The 23,795-nt window shown below is 35.3% G+C and overlaps 1 pseudogene; it reads right to left on the bottom strand.

Annotated features, from left to right (window-relative positions):
- Positions 1-7,290: 7,290 nt before the first annotated feature.
- LOC111827492 lies at positions 7,291-7,364 on the bottom strand (annotated as a pseudogene).
- Between the last annotated feature and the right edge of the window lie 16,431 nt (positions 7,365-23,795).

Consider the following 23,795-nt stretch of genomic DNA (forward strand, 5'->3'; position numbering starts at 1 on the left):
AATTGAATGCACAATTCCATTTTAAATATACATAAAATATAATATTTAAGTATAATAAGAATATATCTCAGATTTTACAATGCTTTATATTTTCCAACTTTTTAAAATTTTGTTTTATTGCTTAAAGTATTACAAAGAGTATTACATAAATTCATCTCTAGTTTTAATTAAAATACATATTTTTATTGATTTCAGAGAAGAAGGGAGAGGGAGAAAGTGATAGAAACATCAATGATGAGAGAATCATTGATTCGCTGCCTCCTGCATGCCTCCTACTGAGAATTGAGCCCACAACTGGGCATGTGCCCTTGACCGGAATCAAACCCAGTACCCTTCAGTTGGCTGGCCAATACTCTATCCATTGAGCCAAACCAATTAAGACTTTAGTTTTAATTAAATACAAATAGTCACCACTAACAAAATCCTGAGGAAATAGAATTTAATATCTAATTGAGATGGTTAGATTTCTAGCAAACTGTGCAATTTCCTTATAGATCATCCAGAAACTTTCACATACAATATTGTTGTTTCTGTCCATGCATGTGTATACATATTGGCATATATAAATATGTACATATACATATATACTCTGTATACATGCATATACACCCACATGATTTTTCTAGAAACATCTGCTTTCTCCCATAAGTGTAATTGTAACATGTGCTGCATGTCACCTTCAGAGATTGTGTCCCAAAAGTATTGAAAATTAGGGAGCTGGAAAATGTCCATATGTTAACTGAAAGAGTGGAAGAGAGATTTGAGCTGTAATAAATAATTTGTCTAACCTTATTCAGCTATGAGGACAGCTGGTTCAGAAACTAAGCATATCTCTGAATTTATTTTGGTGTACTCAAATAAATTAGCTTACAAAGAGCAGATAGAGTTGCCAAATTGATACCATTTAAGTCTCTTTATCTTATGCTTGATCCTCTTTACTATTTGCTCCTCTCTACAGATTGATACCAATACTTAAAAAAATCTTTGTGATTTTGTGTCTTTTACCATTGATCTAACACCGGGCTATATGTACATTGCTTCAAGTTATAACTACCTATTTTTGTTTGTACTTTACAAATTTATGCACTGGATGCTGAAAAAGACAGAACTAAATTGTTTCTTTTTTTGTTCTTGTTAATTCTCACCTGAGGATATTTTTTCACTGATTTTTAGGGAGAGTGGAAGAGAGAGGGAAAGACAGAGAGAAACATCAATGTGAGAAAAACACATCGATTGGTTGCCTCCTGTATGAGCCCTGATGGGGGCCTGGGCCGGGGAGAAGCCTGTAACCAAGGTACATGCCCTTGACCAGAATTGAACCCGGGACTCTTCAGTCCGCAGGCCGACACTCTTATCCGCAGAGCCAAACTGGCCAGGGCAATTGTTTATTTTATTTTTATTTTTTTAAAGAACAACCTAGTTACTTGCTTAATAAACATGCGTATATATCCACATTATTATGAAATTTTTATTATGAAAATATAAACACTCCAGTTACTGTGTGTTTGTGTGTGTGTTTCTACTGATGGTCCTGAAGATCCACGTGTGTCTCAGATCAACACTACTTTGTTTCCTCCATATCTGAAAGGCCTGATCTGCCATTAAAATTCAAAGGGCAATAAGAAATGAAATACTCTTGGGCTTGGTAATGAGCTATGGATTGCCCCAGTGCTATGAGTATAATTTAGAGAGGAGGAAAAATGACAACTCCTAATGCATTTGAAATCCTAGCTACCATTCCTTCCCTGGGATGGTTGATGTTATGTGTTAACATGACTGGGCCACTGGATGCTCAGATATCTGGTTAAACATTATTACTGATTGTGTCTGTGAGGGTGTTTCTAGAAGAGATTGGTATTTGAATTATTGAACTGAGTAAAGCGGATGGCCCTCCACAATTTAGGAAAACATATTTTAGTGCATTTCGGGCCTGAATAGGACACAAAGGTGGAGAAAGGTTGAATTCACTATCAGCCTGACTGTGTGAGCTGGAACATAAATGTATTTTGTTTGTTTGTTTTTTACCTAGGCACTCCTGGTTCTCAGGCCTTCATATTGGACTCTAATCTACACCAACAGCTCTCTGTGTTGTCAGGCCTTCAAAGTACACCACCAGCTTTCCTGAGCATCCAGTTTGCACTTGGCAGATTGCGGGGCTTCTCAGCCTCCATTATCTCAGCCAATGCCTTATAATACATTGAGAGAGAGAGAGAGAGAGAGAGAGAGAGAGAGAGAGAGAGAGAGAGAAACTTATAGGCTCCATTTCTCTGTATTACCCTCCTAATACACTCCCTAAAATATCAAAGCCTATGTATTGCTATTATAAGGAGTTCTGATTACTTTTCAATTATATAGAACCCTTCCACACATTTCTCATATTATCATACTCATCCCATAAATACAAGAAACAAGTTTGTTAAAACAGGAAAAATGAATGCATATATAAAGTTCATATGTTTGTGGGGCTGTGTAGATAATATATAAACACAGCAGTTAAGGCACTATAATAAGTTTACTATCATTAATAAATATAAAATATGTAGTCCTTTATATACAAAATATCTATGTTACACTTATAGCTACTCTTATTATCTCTGTTTAATATTTAAGAATACTTACTCTTCCAGTTTTCAGTTAACATCCCCTAAGTTAAGCAGCTAGTAGATGGGAGGTTCTAAAGTCTGAATTGTTTAACTAATGCTGCTTCAATAAACAACCATTATTAATTCCTTAGCAATGTAACAAAACATGTGAATAATTTTATATTTTTAAAGAAATTCATACAATATAAATATTTCATAAAATTATTTGGAGTGAAAAGTTATTTAAGTAAAACTATTTTTGAAACTTCAAAAGAATTTATGTCAGACTTCTAAAGAATTTGATCTGAATATAATTGTTGACCTCTGTTACTGGAACATGCAAGTTCCAACAGCATCTCCCTAGCTATGTTGACAAAAATATTTGTTGAGGAGTCAGGCAATTTCTTTTTATATGATGTAGCTTCAAACGCTTCTAATATGTTAAAAAGCATAACTACTTTCTCTTTATAAACTACTAGAGGCCCAATGCATGGATTCGTGTACCGGCAGGGTCCCTTAGCCTGGCCTGTGGGGATCGGGACAAAACCAGCTCTCTGACATCCCCTGAGGGGTCCCAGATTTCAAGAGGGCGGTTCTCGGGTGATGCACCCCGAAATCAGGCTTCCTCCTCTCTGAGTCTGGGTTGTGGGTAAAGCAGATTCAGGGCTGACAGTTCCCCAGTAGCAATTTAACCCACGGCCTATTCCACGAGGAATCAGGCTCCCTCCTCTACTGGTCATAGCATCTGCTCCCTGGTGGTCATTGCATGTCATAGCTACCAGGAGAATGGTCAAACAGTTGGATGGTCTGTTAGGCTTTTATATATGTAGATCTTTTGTTGATAAGCCTTTAACATAATGTTTGGAACATAAAGTTTTCAACATTAACATTAGTTTTTATGTGATCAGCGGAGTTAAAATTTGTTTATTTTGATAAGCTGATAATATTAACTTGAAAATAATTTTGGGCTATTATGTTAAGAGTAAGTAAAAATTATTATGTGAAAAGTTTGTTTTGTCTGTTTGATGAGCAGAAATAATACCTCATTAACACCATATAGAAGTTTTTAATTAAATTAATTAAACATAACTTTCAACTAACTTGTTTCTTTTAGCATAAACACACACACACATACACACACACACACACACACACACACAGGCATGCACCTTTCTTCTAACTTACTTTTCAATAGTTCAAAAAAATTTCCAACAGTACATAAATCTTAAAAAATTTTCCATAAACCTAAATAAAAGTATTGAATTTAAAATATAACATTTAAAAATATGCTTTGAGGAAAAAATGTAACTATCCAATTTGGATTTTTTTTGCATATTTTTTTCTTAAAACACCTTTATCATGATTGTCATTCTGCATTCACATTTGTAGTGTAAAGTCTGAAACTTACTTTCCTTTATAGAGCCTCTCTAGAAATGTGCTTAGTTGTTAGTAATTTAAATAGATTATTGAAGTCATAGGGCCCAATTTTTTTGCACAAGATTCATTCAAGAATGAATACCTTTTAAACAAAAATCAAACCTTGTTAAAATGGCTGTTATCATAGTCAAACAACTGTTGATACACTTCAATACATTTGAAGAGAGAGAGAGAGAGAGAGAGAGAAAGAGAGAGAGAGAGAGATTTTAGAGAGGGAAGAGGAAGTGATGAAAACATCAATGATGAGAGACAATCATCCATCAGCCACCTCCTGCATGTCCCCTACCGGAGATTAGGGATCTAACCCAAAACCCAGGCATATACCTTGACCAGGAATCAAACCTCGACCTCCTGGTTCATAGATCAACTGACACTCAACCACCTAACAACAATGGTGGTTGAAAATCCCATTTAATCCATAATGTCATATTTTCTTTTGCAAGATTGCAATAAAACCTCTCTTGAAGTAAAAAAAATATATATACATTCATGAAATTGGCACATATCGCTGGAATATCATCTTCTTTTGACTACTACATGTGGGCAATATATCTTAGTAGACATTTCTGAGGATGTCATTATTGATGGTATGCTATATAAATATTTGCCAGAGATCTTTTCTCAGCACATGGGCCCATAGAGAAAATGGTTTCAAATACTACTACGTCTAACTCTAATTATAAGGATTTAATTTTTCTGAATGTATCTTAAATGTAAAATGTAAATAATTCCTACCTCACACAGATACTGTTTCTAAAGCACCAGAGAGATAATTCCATGTAGTTTTCCTTTTACTTTCCTTCTCAAGTACAATAAAATTTGTTCTTACTTATTTATTAAATACAGATTCTTTTTAAAATACATGAATAAAATTTATTAAATTATATAATAAGATAAATATCACATTTCCCCTTAGACAACCAGGTAGAATGTGTTTTTGGTTTGTAAAATTCAGGAGACATCAGACTTATCCTATCATAGAAAATATAAAAAATAGAATACTTCAGACTAACATGGCTTAGTTAATTAAACTGGTATCTCAACAATTGAGGATTAAAAAACAAAAGCATAAACAAAAGCAGATATAAAATAAATGGTTTTGAGGTGTGAAAATTGCAGTAAGAGAAAAATGTGACAAAGAGGTAAACTTGTACACTACTAACTGAAAAGCCTTAAGAAAGAATCCTTACTTTGTGAAATGTTAATTTTTTATTATGCTGGCTATTGAGAAAATGCTCATGATGGATGGGAAGCTAAAACAAGTATGTATACAGTAAGGAAAGAACCTTTTTAAATAAACTTTAACATTTTTTAGATTACATTTACCTAAAAGTTGTGAACATATCACCGAATTTCCATATATTGCATTCCCAATTTCTTCTATTATTAACATCTACAGTATGGATCATTTGTCACTATTAATAAACCAATGATGTCTTGTTATTAACTAATGTCCATACTTTAGAGTTCCTTAGGTTTTGTCTCATGTCTGTTTAGAGTATCGAGATCTCATCTATAATGCCTCATTTGATTTAGTTCTTAACTCCTTAGAATCTTTTCACTGTGACAATTTCTCAGACTTTCCTAGTTTTTGATGATGTTGACAGTTTTGAGGAGTACTAGGCTATTATATTTTTTAATATCTCTCAATTTAGATTTTAAGATTTTTTTCTCAGAATTAAACTGGGTTTATATTTTTTAGAAGGAAGAGCACAAAAATGAGCCATTTTAATCAAATTATCCCAAAAGTACATACTATCAGTATGACTTCTCACTGTTAATATTAAATTTGATCACTTGATTGTGGTAGTATTTATAGGATTTCTATACCATATAATTACACCTTCCTCCCTTCACCTTTACCTTGGAAGTATTTTGCTAGTCCAGCCCACACTTAAAAAGTGGGGTGTTACACTTCACCTTCTCAAGGGTGAAGTATCAACATAAATTATTTGGAATATTTAGCATTGAAAATTTATTCCTCTCAATATTGACTCATGAATATTTATTTAAAATTCAATATTATTGATCTTATCATATGATTTTGCTTCTATAGCCTGTTGATATAGTGGATTAAACTAATTGATTTTTAAATGTTCAACTAGCCTTGCATGAGTTAGATAAATCCCACTTGGTCATGGTGCATAATTTTTATACAATGTTGGATTAAATTTGCTAATAATTTATTGAGCATTTTGGCATTTGTGTTCATAATGTATATTTGTTTGTAGGGTTTTTAAAAATATATTTCAATTTTGATGACAGGGTAACACTGGATTCATGGAATGAGTTGGGAAGTGTTTTCTCTTCTTCTGTCTTCTGGAATAAAATTGGTATAAATCTTGCTTAAAATATTGATAGAATTCACCGGTGAACCCACCTACACCTGGTTCTTTATATTGAAAGGTTATTTATTATTGATTCAATTTATTGAATAAGTATAGGTCTATTCAGATATTTCTTCTTTGTGTGAATTTTGACAAATTCTGTCTTTCAAGGAATTGTCCATTTTATCTCAGTAATTAAATTTGTGGGCATAAAGTAGTTCATAAAGTAGTTCATAATATTCTTTTATTATATTTTTAATTCAATGGGAGTTGTAATAATGTCTACTTTTTATTTCTGATATTATTAATTTGTATTCTCTCTCTCTCTCTCTCTCTCTCTCTCTCTCTCTCTCTCCTTTTTATTAAGCCAGGTCAGAGGCTTAACAATTTTAGTCATCATTTCAAAGAATCAGCTTCTGGTTTTGATTTTTCTCTATTGATTTATGATGAAATTCAATATCACTGATTTATGTTCTAATTTTTATTACTCTTTTCTTCTATTTACTTGGGATTTAATTTGCCTTCTCCCCCTAGTTTCTAAAGGTGAAACCTTATACTATTAACTTTAGGCCCTTTTTTATTTCTAATATATGCATTCAATGCTATTGATTTTTCTCTTAAGCACTGCTTTCATTGAATCCTACACTTTTTGATAAGTTGTATTTTCATTTGCATTTTGTTCAAAAATGTTTAAACTTTTTTTTCTATTTCTTATTTGACCTACATATTTTGGGATTTCTTTCCTCCTCCTCCTCCTCCTCCTCCTCCTCCTCCTCCTCCTCCTCCTCCTCCTCCTCCTCCTCCTCCTTCTTCTTCTTCTTCTCTCTCTCTCTCTCTCTCTCTCTCTCTCTCTCTCTCTCTCTCTCTCCTAGGAGAGAATTAAGAAACTTTTACCTGACGGCTCCAGGTCTCCAGCACCTGCCAGCAGCCCAGCGCAGGCACCAAGTGTCAGGCTGTCAACCATCCGATGACACAGACAGCACATGGCAGCCACACCTGCAACGCCTCTAGAGGCAGTAATATTTGGGATTTCTTATCTATTTTTCTGTTATTGATTTCTAGTTTAATTCCATTGTATGATTTCTATTTTTTTAATTAGTTAAGGTTTCTTTTATAACCCAGAATGTGCTCTACTTAGTGAATGTTTCATGGGAGCCTGAGAAAAATGTGTAATTTTCTTTTGTTGAATGAAGTAATCCAGAGAAGTCAATTATGTTCAATTACCTGACAGTGTTGTTGAATTAAACTATGTTCTTACTGATTTTCTGGCTGCCTGGATCTGTCCATTTTTGCTAGAGGAATAAAAGTCTACATCAATCATATTCCTTGCTTTTACACAAATCATTTGAAAATTTATGTGCACAAAAACCTGCTCACTGACCCTGGCTGGGTGGCTCAGTTGGTTGGAGCACCATCCCATACACCATAAAAAGGTTTCGGGTTAGGTTCCTGGTCAGGTTCAATCCACTGTCAGGGCACATACAGGAGGCAACCAGTCAATGTTTTTCTCTCACTTTTTTTCTCTTTCTCTCTCTCACTTCCTTTCCTCTCACTCTAAAATCAATAAAAACATATCCTTGGGTGAGGATTAAAAACAAACAAAAAACCTGCCTCCTGATATATACAGCATCTTTATTCAAAACTGCCAAAACTTGAAAGCAACCAAGATGTGCATCAGTAGGTGAATGGATAGGCTGTGGTACATTCAGGCAGTGACATGTTACTCAGTGCTACAAAGAAATAAGCTACCAAACCATGAAATGACATGGAGGAACCTCAGATGCTTATTACTAAGTGAAGAAACCAATCTTAACAATACTGTTTGATTCCAACTCTCTGATATTCTGAAAAAGGCAAAGTTATAGAAACTAAAAGATTAGTGGTTGCCAGGAATTTTTTGGGGGGTGGTGGGAGGAACAGAGTAGGCAGACCACAAAGTATGTTTAGGAAAGTGAAACAACGCTCTATGAGACTCTAATGGTAGATACATGTCACTATGCATTTATCCAAATACAAAAAATGTTCAATGCCAAGCGTGAACTCTATTGTAAATTATGGACTTTGGGTTTCTATTTGAACAAATGTACCGCTCTGGTGGGATATATCAATAAGGGGTAAGGTTGTACATGTGCGGGGACAGGGTTGATACAAAATCTCTTTCTACTTTCTGCTCATTTTTACTGAGAAGCTAAAACCGTCCTTAAAAATAAAGCTTATAAGTAAAAATTCAATATTAATTTCTCTATTTTTTTTGTTCAAATAGTTCAATTGACTGAATCACCCTTCATTTAAGATGTTATATATTAAGAAGTAGAGTTGATATAGGTGTGTGTCCTTTAACAGTGTTATCAGTGCATTACACGATGGGGTCTCCAAAGTGTGGGCCCAAGGAGTACCATGAAAATCATCTGGCAGCGCGTTAGAAATGCACATGTTGGACCTTTTCCCAGACACACTGACTCAGAATTTCTGGGAGTGAGGCCCAGCAATCTGTTTATTAGAAAATACTTCCAGGGCTTTCATGCAGGCTGAAGTTTGAGAACCTGTTCACTATGCCATAATAGAGAATGACTTCAACTGCTCTCTCTCCTTAGAAGTTCAACATAGCACATGCAGGGGAGACACCGTCCCTAGCAACCACGGTGGAAGCAAGCTTGACTGTCCTAGGCCAGAGGTATATGGTCAAATAATATGACAAGAATAGTTTATTAGAAAGGCACCTGACTAGAGATTGACCGATGATAAATAAGCCCCTTATTTGGAAATGTGGCTTGAGGATTCACTTGAATAAAGAACTAAAGTTAGCATTCCTGGATGGTGTCATTTTCAAATAGAGTCTGGAAAGTATAAAATTTAGTCTGCCAATGAAGAAAAAAATTTAGCTGAAATGAAGAAGTGTTTCCTTTTTAAAAATCTATCTTTATTGTTGAAAGTATTACAGATGTCCCTCTCCCCCCTCATTAATCCCCTCCACCCCGCACCTCCCCCCCCAGACTCCCAGGCCTTCACCACATTATTGCCTGTGTCCATGAGTTACACATATATGCATATAAGTCCTTTGGTTAATCTTTTCCCCTCTCAACCTCCCACCCACACCTTCCCTCTGAGGTTCGAATGAACAATTGAGGCAGATGTTTTCTGTTTTTTTTCTGTGTCAGTGACTCCAGTCTATTCCTGAGGTAAAGCTAAACTCCCAACTTTATGTTCTTTATTAAAGTTATGCATCTTTAAATCAGATAGCATGTTTTTCTCAAAGTATCTCAATTGGGTTTTCTTATTTGAAAACTGATAATCATAAGAGCAGGTAGAAGATAGTCTCCTCATTATTAGGAAATAGCTCCTTCCTGTATAATACTGTCTGATATTTATTTAACAGAAGACAAAATAGTTTATATCTCCTATAATGAAGAGCTCAAATAAAACTAATAGAAAAAGACAATACAATACAATGTATGTGTTCCAGCATATTGAAGAAAAGGCAGCATCATTCTAGATAATTTACTGGGTAATATTGACAGGTCCTAGGATGGATTGGTATAGCATCATGAACACAGTTATGTGTAAACCTCTCTGGACTGCAATAGCATATGTGGACACACACACACACACACACACACACACACACACACACATTTTTCTACAGTCCTAAGCACCTGGAGACTTTATGTAGTAGACGTTTATCTGCTGAGGGATTTCCCTTTATCTGGGATGTCTCCCTGTCTTTCAATCCAGACATAAATGAAGACTAATACAAAATATATATTTCATATGTGTATATAAAGGGTGGGGCAAAAGTAGGTTTACAGTTGTGAGTATGCAAAACACAGAGTTTATTCTTGTATTATTTATTAATCATTGTATTATTTTTCATATAGGTTATGAAATGTTACCTCCAATAATTTATGTGCCCATCTAACACCACAGATAGTTATTATAGTATTGTTATCTATGTTCCCGATGTTTTACCTTATATTTCCTTGACTCTTTTTTAACTCCCCACTAGTACTTCTTAACCACATTATGTTTTTTTACCCTGTCCCCCAACGCTCCTTCCCTCTGGCCTTCATCAGTTTATTCTTTGTATCTGTCTTTTTCTATTTTGTTTGTCTCTTTATTTTGTTCTTTAGATCTGACATATAAGTGATATCATATGGTATTTATCTTTCTCTATCATAACATAACTTAGCATACTATCTTCTAGATCAGTGGTCAGCAAACTCATTAGTCAACAGAGCCAAATATCAACAGTACAACGATTGAAATTTCTTTTGAGAGCCAAATTTTTTAAACTTAAACTATATAGGTAGGTACATTGTTATTAACTTAATTAGGGTACTCCTAAGGCTTAGGAAGAGCCACACTCAAGGGGCCAAAGAGCTGCATGTGGCTCGCGAGCCAGTTTGCCGACCACGGTTCTAGATCCATCCATGCTGTTACAAATGGTAAGATTTCATTCTTTTTTATGGCCAAGTAATATTCCATTGTATATATATGTACTACAACTATTTTATTCACACATTTATTGATGGATAATAAGGACGCTTCTAGATGGCAAATAGACATATATGATGTTGCTCAACATCAGTAATCATCAGAGTAATGAAAATTAAAACCATAATGAGGTACTACCTCACATCTGTCAGTAAGTTATCATCAGTGAATCAGCAAACGAGTGTTGGTGAGGATGTGGAGAAAAGGGAACCCTGGTGCACTGTTTGTTGGAATGCAGATTGGTATAGCCACTATGGAAAAGGGTATGGAGCTTCCTCAAAAAAATAAAAATAGAACTGCCTTTTGACAAAGGGATTCCACTTCTGGGCATGTATCCAAAGAGATCCGAAAGGCAAATTTGAAAAAAAAATGCACCCTTCATGTTTACTGCAGCATTATATACAATACTCAAGATACAGCAACATTATTATTTTTAAGTGTACAGTTCAGTAGTGTTGAGTATTATCACATTTTGTATAACAAATCTCTGGAACATTTTCATCTTACAAAACTGAAAGTCAATACCCACTAAACACTAATTCTTCCTTCTTTATTTCCCCAGCCTTTGGAAATCATATTTCTACTGTGCTTTTATGATTTTGACCACTTAAGACTCTATATGACGGGAACCCTACGTATTTGTCTGTGCTAGCTTATTTCACTTAGCATAGTGTCCTTGAGTTTAATCCATGTTGTAGCATGTGAAAGATTTTTTAAGGCTGCATATTATACCATTATACTTATATATCACATTTTTTTGTTCATTAATTTATCCTTAGACATTTGGATTACTTCCTTGGATTTTTAGTGCACTCAAAGTTTACAACACAAATTTGTTGAAAACAATCCCAAGGTTTTAAATACCTATACTTGGAGAAGTATAAGACATTAAAGAAAGACAAAAATAAGTGGAAGCATATACCATATTTATGGATAGAAAGAATCAACATAATTAAAATGTCTATACTACCCAAAGCAATCTATAGATTCAATCTAATCTAATAAAAGAGAAACATGCAAATTGACCATAACTTCGCCACACCCACCAGCCAATCAGAGTGACTATATGCAAATTAACCCAACCAAGATGGCAGCCGGCAGCCACGGAGCTGAAGCAAGCAGGTGGCTTGGTTGCTCCGGTGATGGAGGAAGCCAAGCTTCCCGCCTGCCCTGGCTGACTGTGGCCTCCGCTAAAGGCAACAAAATTTCAATTATAGATGAAAAATAACTCCCAGATACCTGCTTCCAGCCAGCCTCCACTGGGAGCTTGGGTGGCTGGGGGCTGTGGCCAGCCTGCAAACAGCCATCAGCCCCTCACCCAGGCTGGCCACACCCTCAAGGGTTGAGGGTCCCTGCTGGGGGGCTTGACCAGCCTTCAAACAGCCCTCAGCCCCTCACCCACACTGGCCAGGCACCCATGCAGGCCCCCCTTCCCTGAAGGGGGTGTGGCAACCTAAAAACGGCCTTCAGCCCCTCACCCAGGCTGGCCAGGCACCCTAGCGGAACCTCCACCTTGATCTGGGACACCCTTCAGGGCAAAACAGCCCGCCCCCACCCATGCACCAGGCATATAATAAAAGGGTAATATGCAAATTGACCCTAACAGCAGAAAGACTGGGAATGACTGGTCACTATGACACACACTGACCACCAGGGGGCAGATGCTCAATGCAGGAGCTGACCCCTGGTGGTCAGTGCACTCCCACAGGGGGCGCTCTGCTCAGCCACAAGCCAGGCTGACGGCTGCCAGCACAGCAGTGATGGCGGGAGCCTCTCCCGCCTCCTCAGCAGCACTAAGTATGTCCAACTGCAGCTTAGGCCTGGTCCCTGCTGGCAAGTGGAAATCCCCCGAGGGCTCCCGGACTGCCAGAGGGATGTCTGACTGCCAGCTTAGGCCCAATCCTCTGGGGAGCGGGCCTAAGCCAGCTGGTGGTCATCCCTCGAGGGGTCACAGACTGTGAGAGGGCACAGGCCGGGCTGAGGGACCCCCGCCCCCAGTGCACAAATTTTTGTGCACCGGGCCTCTAGTATAATTCATATCAAGATACCAAAGCTGTATTTCACAGAACTACAATAAATACTCCTAAAATTTATATGGAACCACAAAAACCCCAAATAGCCAGAAAAATCTTGAGAAAGAAGACTGAAGTTTTAGGAATCATAGTATCTGGTATCAAATTATACTACAAGACCAGTAATCAAAGCAGGATTGTATTGGCATAAAAACAGACATATCAATGTAACAGAATAGAGAACCCTGAAATAAAACCATGCCTTTATGATCAATTAATATTTGACAGAAGAGATAAAAACATACAATGGGTTAAAAATAGTCTATTTAACAAATGGAGTTTGGAAAATTGGACAAATATCTGCAAAAAAAACGCAAAAAAAAAACACGAAACTATACTACCTTACACCATACACAAGAATAAACTCAAAATGGATTAAAGACTTAAATGTTAGATTTGAAACCATAAAAATCCTAGAAGACAACATAGGCAGTAAAATCTTGGACATTACCTGTAGCAATATTTTTTCTGATATATTGCATTGAGCAAGAGAAATAAAAGAAGAAAATAAACAAATGGTATTACATCAAACTAAAAAGCTTTTGTACAACAAAGGAACCATCAGCAAAATGAAAAGACAATCCACTGAATGGGGGAACATATTCACAAAATATATATCTGATAAGGGTTAATACCCAAAATTTATAAAGAATTTCAACACCACATAAGTAGACAATCTAATTTAAAAAAATTTGTCAAAGTACCTAAATAGAGGTAGTTTTTCCAAAGAGGGCATACAGATGGCAAAAATCATATGAAAAGGCTCTCAATGCCAATAATCATCAGAGAATTGCAAATTAAGATCACAATTACATATCACATCACCTTTGTTAGAATGGCTATCATGAATAAATTAACAAACAAAAGTATCAGTGAGGATGTGGAGAAAGGGAACCTTCATGGAGTTTTGAAAATATGGATTGGTGCAGCCACTGTGGAAAGCAGTATGAAGTTACCTCAAAAAATTAAAAATGGAACTGCGTTATGACCCAGTGATTCCACCTCTGGGAATATATCTAAAGAAACTTGAAAAACGAATGGAAATGAATATATGTACCCATATTTTCATTGTGGTGTTATTTATAACAGCCAAGATTTGGAAGCAGCTCAAGTGTCCTTTATAGATGAATGGGTAAAAATATGTGGTACATTTACTTAATTGAATTTTACTCAGCAGTAAAAAAGAAGGAAATTTTACCTTTAATGACAGCATGAAGAAACCTGGAGAGCATTATTCAGTGGTTCTCAACCTTCTGTCCCTTTAAATATAGTTCCTCATGTTGTGACCCCAACCATAAAATTATTTTTGTTGCTACTTCATAACTGTAATGTTGCTACTGTTATGAATCGTAATGTAAATATCTGACATGCAGGATGGTCTTAGGAGACCCCTGTGAAAGGGTCGTTCGACCGCCAAAGGGGTCGCGACCCACAGGTTGAGAACCGCTGTGCTAAGTGCAGTAAGTCAGTCAGAGAAAGACAAGTACCACATGATTTCACTCATATGTGGAATCAAATGAACAAAGAAAACAAACAAAATTAAAAGGTACTCATAGCTAGAGAACAGGCTGACAGTTGCCAGAGGGGATGTAGTTTGCAGGGTGGGTAAAAAAGGTAAAGGGATCAAGTGAAAAACAAAGAAAAAAAAACAAAACAAAAAAACCAAACACCTCATAAACAGACATTAGCCTGGTGATTACCAGAGGAAAAGAAGTGTAGGAGAAGGTAAAAAAGAGTATACAGGGAATAAATTGTGATGGAAGGATACTTGATTTGGTGTGGAAACACACAGTACAATATCCAGATAATGTATTATAGAATCATACACCTGAAATTTATTAATCTGTGCCACTCCAATAAATTCATAAATATCTTTTTGAAAATAATAATTAAATCATTTATTTCTTTAAAAGATTTGTTAGAAAAAGATTAACATCTTAAGTATGTACATGAGAAACTTTTAGCCTAATATTTTTATTCTTTTCTATTATCTATATTTTAAACCATTGACAAGCAGAGCAAGATGATCTTTTAAACCACTCATTATACATGATATTCTATTATCTTACATCCATTATAACTTGTTAGAAACTTTTAATAATGCATGACTCCAGAAGGCAATTCCACTTAATAGATACAGATACTTAAATATTACTCCATCTATATTTTATTAATTTATGAAGCATACTGGCAACCGAGCCAGTAATTTTGTCAGAAATGAAGGGTTACTAAGCAGTTGTAAATGATCCAAATTATTAACTATGACAGCATAAAATAGCAAATCTATTTCATTTTCTTTTCTTTTTTTACATTTTATTGTCCCAACAAAGACAGATATTTGAAGCTCTCTTATGAACTTCAAAACGTAATAAAATGTAAGATAATAACTTAGACTTGCTAAATATCCAATATATATCATAATATCTCAATTAGAATGCTACAATTTAATGATTATTGTATCCAAAACATCATTGTGACAGAATCTATTCTATTATCTTCTCATAATAGAATGAATTTTATCAGCATAAAGAATAAAAATTAATCTGATCTTTGTTAAATTATAGCATATATTATATAAATAAAACCTAAAATATTTAAAAATTTTTCAGTTGGAAGAGAGGAAGAACTTTAACATTATTTTTCTCTTTTGGTATAAAATCATTCCATTTTGGAGATATTTGTGGAACCATCTTCTAAAAAGAAATAATATGAAATGTATAGGAAGAAAATAGTTTCAGGATATGATTAAATAATTTTTGCAAGAAATATTAAAATCTACATTGCTAGTTCTGAATAATGTAGTAAATTTATTTTTAGTTAAAGCTAATTCAAGAGTTTACTTGCTATCTATAAAATGTTAATATTACATTATACATTTAATAAAGAAGGGTTACCTGGAGTATAAGAATTTGCCTCTGCCAATTTTCAATGCTTTTGACATTGACAAAAGAATAAGTAGATTAATCAATGTGACTGAGGTATTAATACCTTTTCAAAAACTGAAAACAACTGAATCATCTCTAGATTAAGACTTTCCATGATATAGTAGAAAGTGCTACTTCTTTCTTGATAATCCATTCTTACATTTAATTTTCTAGTCAATAAATTTACTATACATTTTAAGTATGCTTTGGTACTGTTACAGAATTTATCAGGCGACCAAAAAATACACAGGGAGTACTTGGAGATCCAGGATAAACCCATTTATTTTCAGATGTTTCACATGTACTAGCACAGTGACTCAGGGGATCAGTTCTCCAAATCCCTGAGTCTGTGAATGTGGAGGAAGCTTTTCCTTCATACCCTTTGGTTTCTTTGTCCCCCAAATATGGATCAGGCTTCTGAACCTTTCGTGGGCTTTGCAAAAAGCCCCGTGTGTTGGGATGGGCGATGTGAAACCACACCTAAAGGCCTGGCCTGGCCCCAGTGCTGATAACCCCCTCTGGGGTTTTGTATGGTTCATGGTTTATAGCTTCTGTAAAATGGGAGTATTTAGGAAAATAGGTCTTGCAAGATCAGATAATTAAGGAAGGGGCAGTGACCTGACTATAGGCTAACAAGAATGTGCATTAGGGATACTGATTAACTAGGTACAGAGTCAGGCTGCTAGCCTCTTACATTCTTTCACAAATGGAGTTAATTATCGGCTAGCAAGAGTGTGCGTTAGAAGGCAGGTTACTGGCACAGATTCAGATTGCTAGTCCCCCCCAAAAATGTCTTATATTCCCCATCAGTACCTTTTAATTACTGGTAATAAATAATAAATAACAATATAATTCGACTGTGTACATAATTTCCATTAGCATCTTCAGATGAGATTAGCATCGAGGCAGTTTCTAACAATCAGATATCATGCATCTGGAATTTAGCAAAATAAATATTTTAACATGTCCCACTCAAATCAGGATATAATGTTTGTCTTAATGGGAAGTTAACAGCTTGCTGCATGCCTCTCTCCTAAATGTACATTTAATACACATAAAAGTACAAGGTAGCTCTAGCTGGTTTGGCTCAGTGGATAGACCATCAGCCTGCAGACTGCAGGGGCCCAGGTTCAATTCTGGTCAAGGGCACATGCCTGGGTTGTGGGCTTGATCCCCAGTAGGGGACATTCAGGAGGCAGACAATCAATGATTCTCTCTCACTTTCCCTCTCCTATCTTCTCTGAAATCAATAGATATATTTATATAAAAAAATACCTTTGAGTTCAGTAGGTGATGACAACATTCTCTAATGCTCATTATAAAGCAGATTTAAAATAACTGTCTGATAGGGGGTTTTAATATTATATGGTGTTATTCTAACAAATGAACCAATTTAAAAAAACAAGTTTGCTAATTAGGTCATTGTTTAACTCTTTCCTGCACTTTCTCCAAAATTTTGTAATCTATTATAAAACATTGCTACTCCTTCCAGAATATGATTTGGCTTGACCTTTCCAAATATTTTCTCCTTCATGAATTTTAAACTTTTAATGAGTTATGTTATATAGACTTGTCTTCATTACTTTTCATATGGCATTCCACATGGAAAAATTGAAGTTTTCATTAATTTGAATGTGTAGAAGTCTCACACCAGGAAAAATACATTCTTAACTGAAAATATAGATAGTAAAATCCATTACATACCATTCTCTGGTTATAATAATATTTGTATTACACTTTTTGTACATTTAGTGTAAAACAGATGCATCATTTTGATACAGGACTTGCAATTCAATATGTAATATAACTGAATATGAGACCTGGCGAGGCACTTTATCATAAGATTTTACTCTATGTTTACATAAAATTCAAATTATTATAATCTAATGTTCGTTTTGATACAGGTGCAATCATTGAATCTAGGTAGGGATTAGTTTAGTGCACAGATTGAATTTGATGCTATACATGCAACTGATTAGTCCTGTCATGTTTTCTTACCAAGAATTGGTAAGAAATGCTTTATGAATTTCCCCTGCGAAAAATATACTACACAGCTTCATAGAACAATAAAGCTGTCAATATAGCATTCTTCATACTTCTATAAGACTGTCTTTGTACTTTAGTTTAAGTAAATAGAAAATCGTCAAGAAAAGTGTTAAGAGGAAAAACATGCAATTCATTTAAGTATTTACCCATCTCTACCCAATTAATTACAAAGGTTGCCTAGTTTTAGAAACACATACCTTGGAAGACTTAGTTCAATGTAGGTTTTTCAAAGCCATTTATTTTATTTTTTTAATTAGATAAAGAGAACTAATTCATCTTATAAATATTAGTAAATTCATACACTAATCGTTTAGTTTAAAAAAGTCAGCCAGTGTTTTTCTACAATTCTTTAAAACACATTGTCTACAAATATGAGAATAGAATTCTTGGCAATTTTTTTTTGGCCTTAACCTGAGATTTAATGTGCAGATTTTCCAATCTAAGCACTACTAGAAAAATGTGTGTAATGTTCAATAAAATTGTACTACATTAGTGACTGTGAACAGCATTCAATAAATGGTTTTAATAAGCATGTTTAGCAAATATGCATAAAATTATATTAAAACTGAATTATTCACAGAGGACTCATTTTTAACATTTGAATAAGATACATTAAAGCACCAATTTTAGCACATATTTTCATTTTCTCTTTCCCTTGCCCTGCAATTGGCTAACTCAGCAGCAAGTATGGATTGCAAGCATTACTTTGTTAATTTGGGAAAGGTGAGCAATAAAAAAATCTATTAAAAATGTAAGTTGTGCCCTAACTGGTTTGGCTTAGTGGGTAGAGCGTCGGCCTGCTGACTGAAAGGTCCCAGGTTCGATTCCAGTCAAGGGCATGTACTTTGGTTGCGGGCACATCCCCAGTGAGGGCTGTGCAGGAGGCAGCTGATCGATGTTTCTCTCTCATTGATGTTTCTGACTATCTCTCTCCCTTCCTCTCTGTAAAAATTCAATAAAATATATTTAAAAAATAAAATAAATTGAAAACATTACAAATATATGTGCATATATTTTAGAAATATCACTATATATATATACATATATATATATGTGATAGTTTGTATAGTGTCATGATACAAATATCCTCTTAATTAGCAATGGGATGTTAACTACTAAAAATAATTTGAAAAGCTATGTTTTAGCATTATTAACATTTTTACTCTATAGATTATTGAAATAATAATTAATAGTAACTGAAAGTGCTTGCTATATATCCAGCATGAAGTTAAGCTATGCTTAGAACCTATGGTTTTTTATATTTAAATTTATCTACCAAACTTAATTAAATTGTTTGTAAGATTATGCAAAAAGGCTGATCGTGAAGCAGAATTTTTGGACTGGAACCCGGATTCTTTGTCAGCCGGAGTCGAAGAATGAATCCACGGACAGAAGGTGGTATAGCAAAGGTGGAGATTTATTGAAAAACAAGTACAGACTCCCATGTGGGGAGAGGGAAAGGGTCCCTCTGAGTTCCTTTTCCCTATGGCTTATAAAGGTTGCAGGTCCTGGTGCCTTGATATCCCCTCTGATTGGTCACTATTCCCCTAGACTGGTTACTATAGTAACTCCTGGGCTCAAAGGTCAAACCTCACCTGGCACCTGTGAGGTTCTCCTCACTCTCCTTCCTTATTGTTTTCCTATTCTCTTTGGGCTTTCTTCTTCTCCTTCTGAATGAAGGGCTTCCTTCTCTTTATTTTGTAAATATAGACCTTTTGCTGTTCCCAGCTCCCTCATTCTATGGAAATGCACCTGTTGCAGCTTTTCAGCTCCTCTATTCTATGGAAATATACCTCCTGCTGCTCTGTACCCCTGTGCTTCTTCCATGGTCCCCTTGATTTCTAAAATTTCCTAAAACCTGTCTTTTTCTCCCACCAAAATTCCTCTTACAATTGCATAATATTCTTAGGGTAGAAGTTAAATAATGTAAGTAAAGTGCTGAATTGTAATATGGACAGATATATGTTGGACTTCAAAGGAATTATTAACTAAATGTGTTTTTGTTCTCCATAACCATATTGTACCTACTGAAAAAAAGTTGATTTTTATTGGACCAATCCTACTTGATATTCTATAAACCAATCTTTAGAAAAGTAGCTTAAAATTCTTAAAGTTATACTACTTTGAGGAGGACTTTATTACATTACACATTTTTATTACTAAGAGGTTCCCAGTAGAATCTTTCTTTTTCTAGAAATAGTTACATGTCTGAAAAGTGCATTTATTTTTTTCTTAAGGTCCTCAAAACAAATCATGAACTCAAAACAAATCATTTTTAGGCTTTTCTATTGACTTCTAGAAAACTGTTACATCTTAATCAAAATTGTTCTCTGATTTCATCAGGTGATTCACTAATTTAATTATTTTATCAGAAGTTATTAATATGTCATATTAGGATTCAAAAATAAAACAAGGTAGTATTGATATGGAATTTTTGGACTAGAACCTGGATTCTTTGTCTTCCAGAATAGAAGAATGAATCAAAAGACAAAAAGTGGTATAGCAAAGGTGGAGATTTATTGAAGAACAAGTACAGACTCCCACGTGGGGAGAGGGAAATAGTCCCATAGAATGGACTCCCAAGTAGGGAGGGGGTAAAGGGTCCTGCTGAGTTCCTTTTCCCTGTGGCTTATAAAGGCTACATATCCTGGTGCCTTGATATCCCCTCTGATAGGTCACTATTCCCTTAGACTGGTTACTATAGTAACTCATGGGCTCAAAGGTTGAACCTCACCCCTCCTTCCTTATTGTTTTCCCACTCCCTTTGGGCTTTCTTCTCCTTCTGCATGAAGGGCTTCCTTCTCTTTATTTTGTAAATATAGACCTTTTGCTGTTCCCAGCTCCCTCATTTTATGGAAATGTACCTGTTGCAGCTTTTCAGCTTCCCTATTCTATGGAAATATACCTTCTGCTGCTCTGCAGCCCTGTGCTTTCCTCCATGGTCCCCTTAATTTCCAAAATTTCTAAAATTTCCTAAACCTGTCCTATCTTACCCCTAAAATTCCTGTTTCAGTATAAATAACAACAGGAAGGAAAAGCAAAAAAAAACCCCACAAAAATAGTTTATGTAACAGGTTATAGGGTATATAAATGCTCATATTTAATTAACTAACCCAGTGGTTCTCAACCTTCCTAATGCCGCGACCCTTTAATACAGTTCCTCATGTTGTGGTGACCCCCAACCATAAAATTATTTTCATTGCTACTTCATAACTGTAATTTTGCTACTATTATGAATCATGTAAATATCTGATATGCAGGATGTATTTTCATTGTTACAAATTGAACATAATTAAAGCATAGTGATTAATCACAAACAATATGTAATTATATATGTGTTTTTTGACGGTCTTAGGCGACCCCTGTGAAAGGGTTGTTTGACCCCCAAAGGGTCGCGACCCACAGGTTGAGAACTGCTGAACAAACCAATAATTAAAAATAAGAATATGCTAACAAAACTTAGAGTCTAAAATATTAATAGTATCATATCTAAGCATGCTGTGGGTAGCAGCAGTTCCAGTTCCCTTTTTGCTGGCCTTGACCACAGAAGTGTAGCTGATGCTGATGGCTGGCTAGGCCTGTAACATCTTGTCCCAAGAAATCAGCAATAAAACCTCAGGGAGAAAAAATGCCAGACACTGACATACCCAAAAGAGAACATCTAAACCACCTGATAGCTGGAAGATGAAACTGCATGTGGTCAGAATATCTTAGTCCCTCTCTTTCCCTCCGCCCTATAAGAACCCCTGCCTGCACAAGATGCTAAAATGGGCTTTGGGATGAGAGTCCTCCTTCTTCTCAGGTGACCAGTATTTGCATAAACCTCTTTCATTCCATCAGCTTCTGTGCCATGTGTTTGGCTTCACCGAGGCAGGCAAAAGAACCTGAGGGTCCTTTGGGCCGGTTTCAGTTAGGCTATTAAACAAAGTTGAATATATAGCTACAATGCCAAATGATTCTATAAAGATGGTATTCGCTGTCTAAAGCAGCCAAACCCAAAATGTTACACAACTCACTGTAGGCACAAATTTAAAACCAAATAATTTCATGGTCACTGCTACTATTCTTGGTCCATAAACAATTAAAACATATCTTAAAATGTTAAAAAAGAAAACAGTCTCTATTGTAAACTGTTACAGAATTTACCAGGTGACCAAAAAATACACACAGGAGTACCCAGAGATACAGGAAAAACCCATTTATTTCCAGATGTACTAGTACCATGACTCAGGGCTACCTGTTTCCAAATCCTGAGCAAACCAATATGGAGGAAGCTTTCTCTTTATACCCTTTGGTTTCTTTGTCCCCCAAATATGGATCAGACTTCTGGACCTTTCGTGGGCCTTGCAAAAAACCCTGTGTGTTGGGATGGGGGCCGTGAGACCACACCTAAAGTTCTGGCCTGGCGCCAGCACTGATAACCACCTCTGGAGGTTGTGTATGGTTCATGGTTTATGGCCTCTGTAAAATGTATTTAGGTAAATAGTTCTTGCACAACCATATAATTAAGGAAGGGGCAATGACTTGATTATTGTCTAACAAGAATGTGCATTAGGGATACTGATTAACTAGGTACAGAGTCAGATTGCTAGCCCCCTCCCAAAAATGTAATTTTATGTTCCCCATCAAAATAATATTACCTTTATTTAAACATGAGGACAGATTGCTTAAGACTCATTTCTTGGAGGGTTTCTCAACATGGGTTGATGAAATCTAATGTTGCATGATTCAATCTAAGGATATTACTACAAGAATAATGTAATATACCCTTCTGGGGAAACCTAGAGGTAAATTTTATAGAAACAAGAGAAAGACATGATTTTTAATAACCTTCAGGCAATCCTTTCCACAAATATTGTTTCTTTGAACTAAGCTTTTGATGAACAATGAATGGTTGTAAGTTTGAAATTATCCCCCTTGGCTAATGCCTGTAGTGCAGCTGTACTTTCCTGTTCATGGGTTGAAGTCTGTCTCATGTTCCTGACCTGATATCCTGGGTCTATGAAGTTAAACACCCTTTTATGAAAGTTGTTCTAACTATCAAGGGCATAGGACAAAATAGCATGTACATTACCTCTACATAATCTCCATTCCTAATGAATAAAGAAATATAGGAATATAAACATAGAATTTCTTTACAAAATTAAACCTTACACATGGACACAGCAATGAAGCTATTATGTTCCATATTGTTTACCTATATGTAACACAAACACAATTATTGGTATATTTTTATTTCAGGAAGTGGTAATAAAATGTCCCAATTCTCTAGCAAAGTCAAATCTCAATAAAATATTAACATAACTAGTTTATAAGTAAAATATGAGTATTGATAAGTGTAGAAATAGCTGTCATGAAAAGCAGAAGCAGGAGAGTACTATAATGAGAAATAAATATTATATCTCAGTGGTAAAAAGTGCAGTTTTTTAGATTCACACTTCCTATGCTCTAATCCAAATTTATGTAGTTATGAGAATTTTACTTATCTTATTAAGCCTTGATTTCTTTGTCTAAATATCAGAATGATAATTAATTTGAGGCTTAAATAGGATAGTATTTACCATGATCTCTGGAAGGAATTAATTTTTTTAAAAAATATATATTTTTATTGATTTCAAAGAGGAAGGGAGAGGGAGAGAGAGATAGAAACATCAATGATGAGAGACAATCATTGGTCAGCTGCCTCCTGCATGCCCCTACTGGGGATCAAGCCCACAACTCAAGCATGTGCCCTGACAGGGAATCAAACCCTGACCTGGTTCTTATGTTGACACTTGACCACTGAGTAACAGTAGCTGGGCTAAACTTTTAAGTTTAAAGTTAGAAGTTACTAACTTTAGAACAAGGATTATAAATCATGCATTTACTCCAAATCAAGTTAAAATAATGATTACTAAAATAAATCGAATGAAATAT

The sequence above is a fragment of the Myotis lucifugus genome, unplaced genomic scaffold (assembly GCF_000147115.1).
Source record: "Myotis lucifugus unplaced genomic scaffold, Myoluc2.0 scaffold_174, whole genome shotgun sequence".
Classification (NCBI taxonomy): Eukaryota; Metazoa; Chordata; class Mammalia; order Chiroptera; family Vespertilionidae; genus Myotis; species Myotis lucifugus.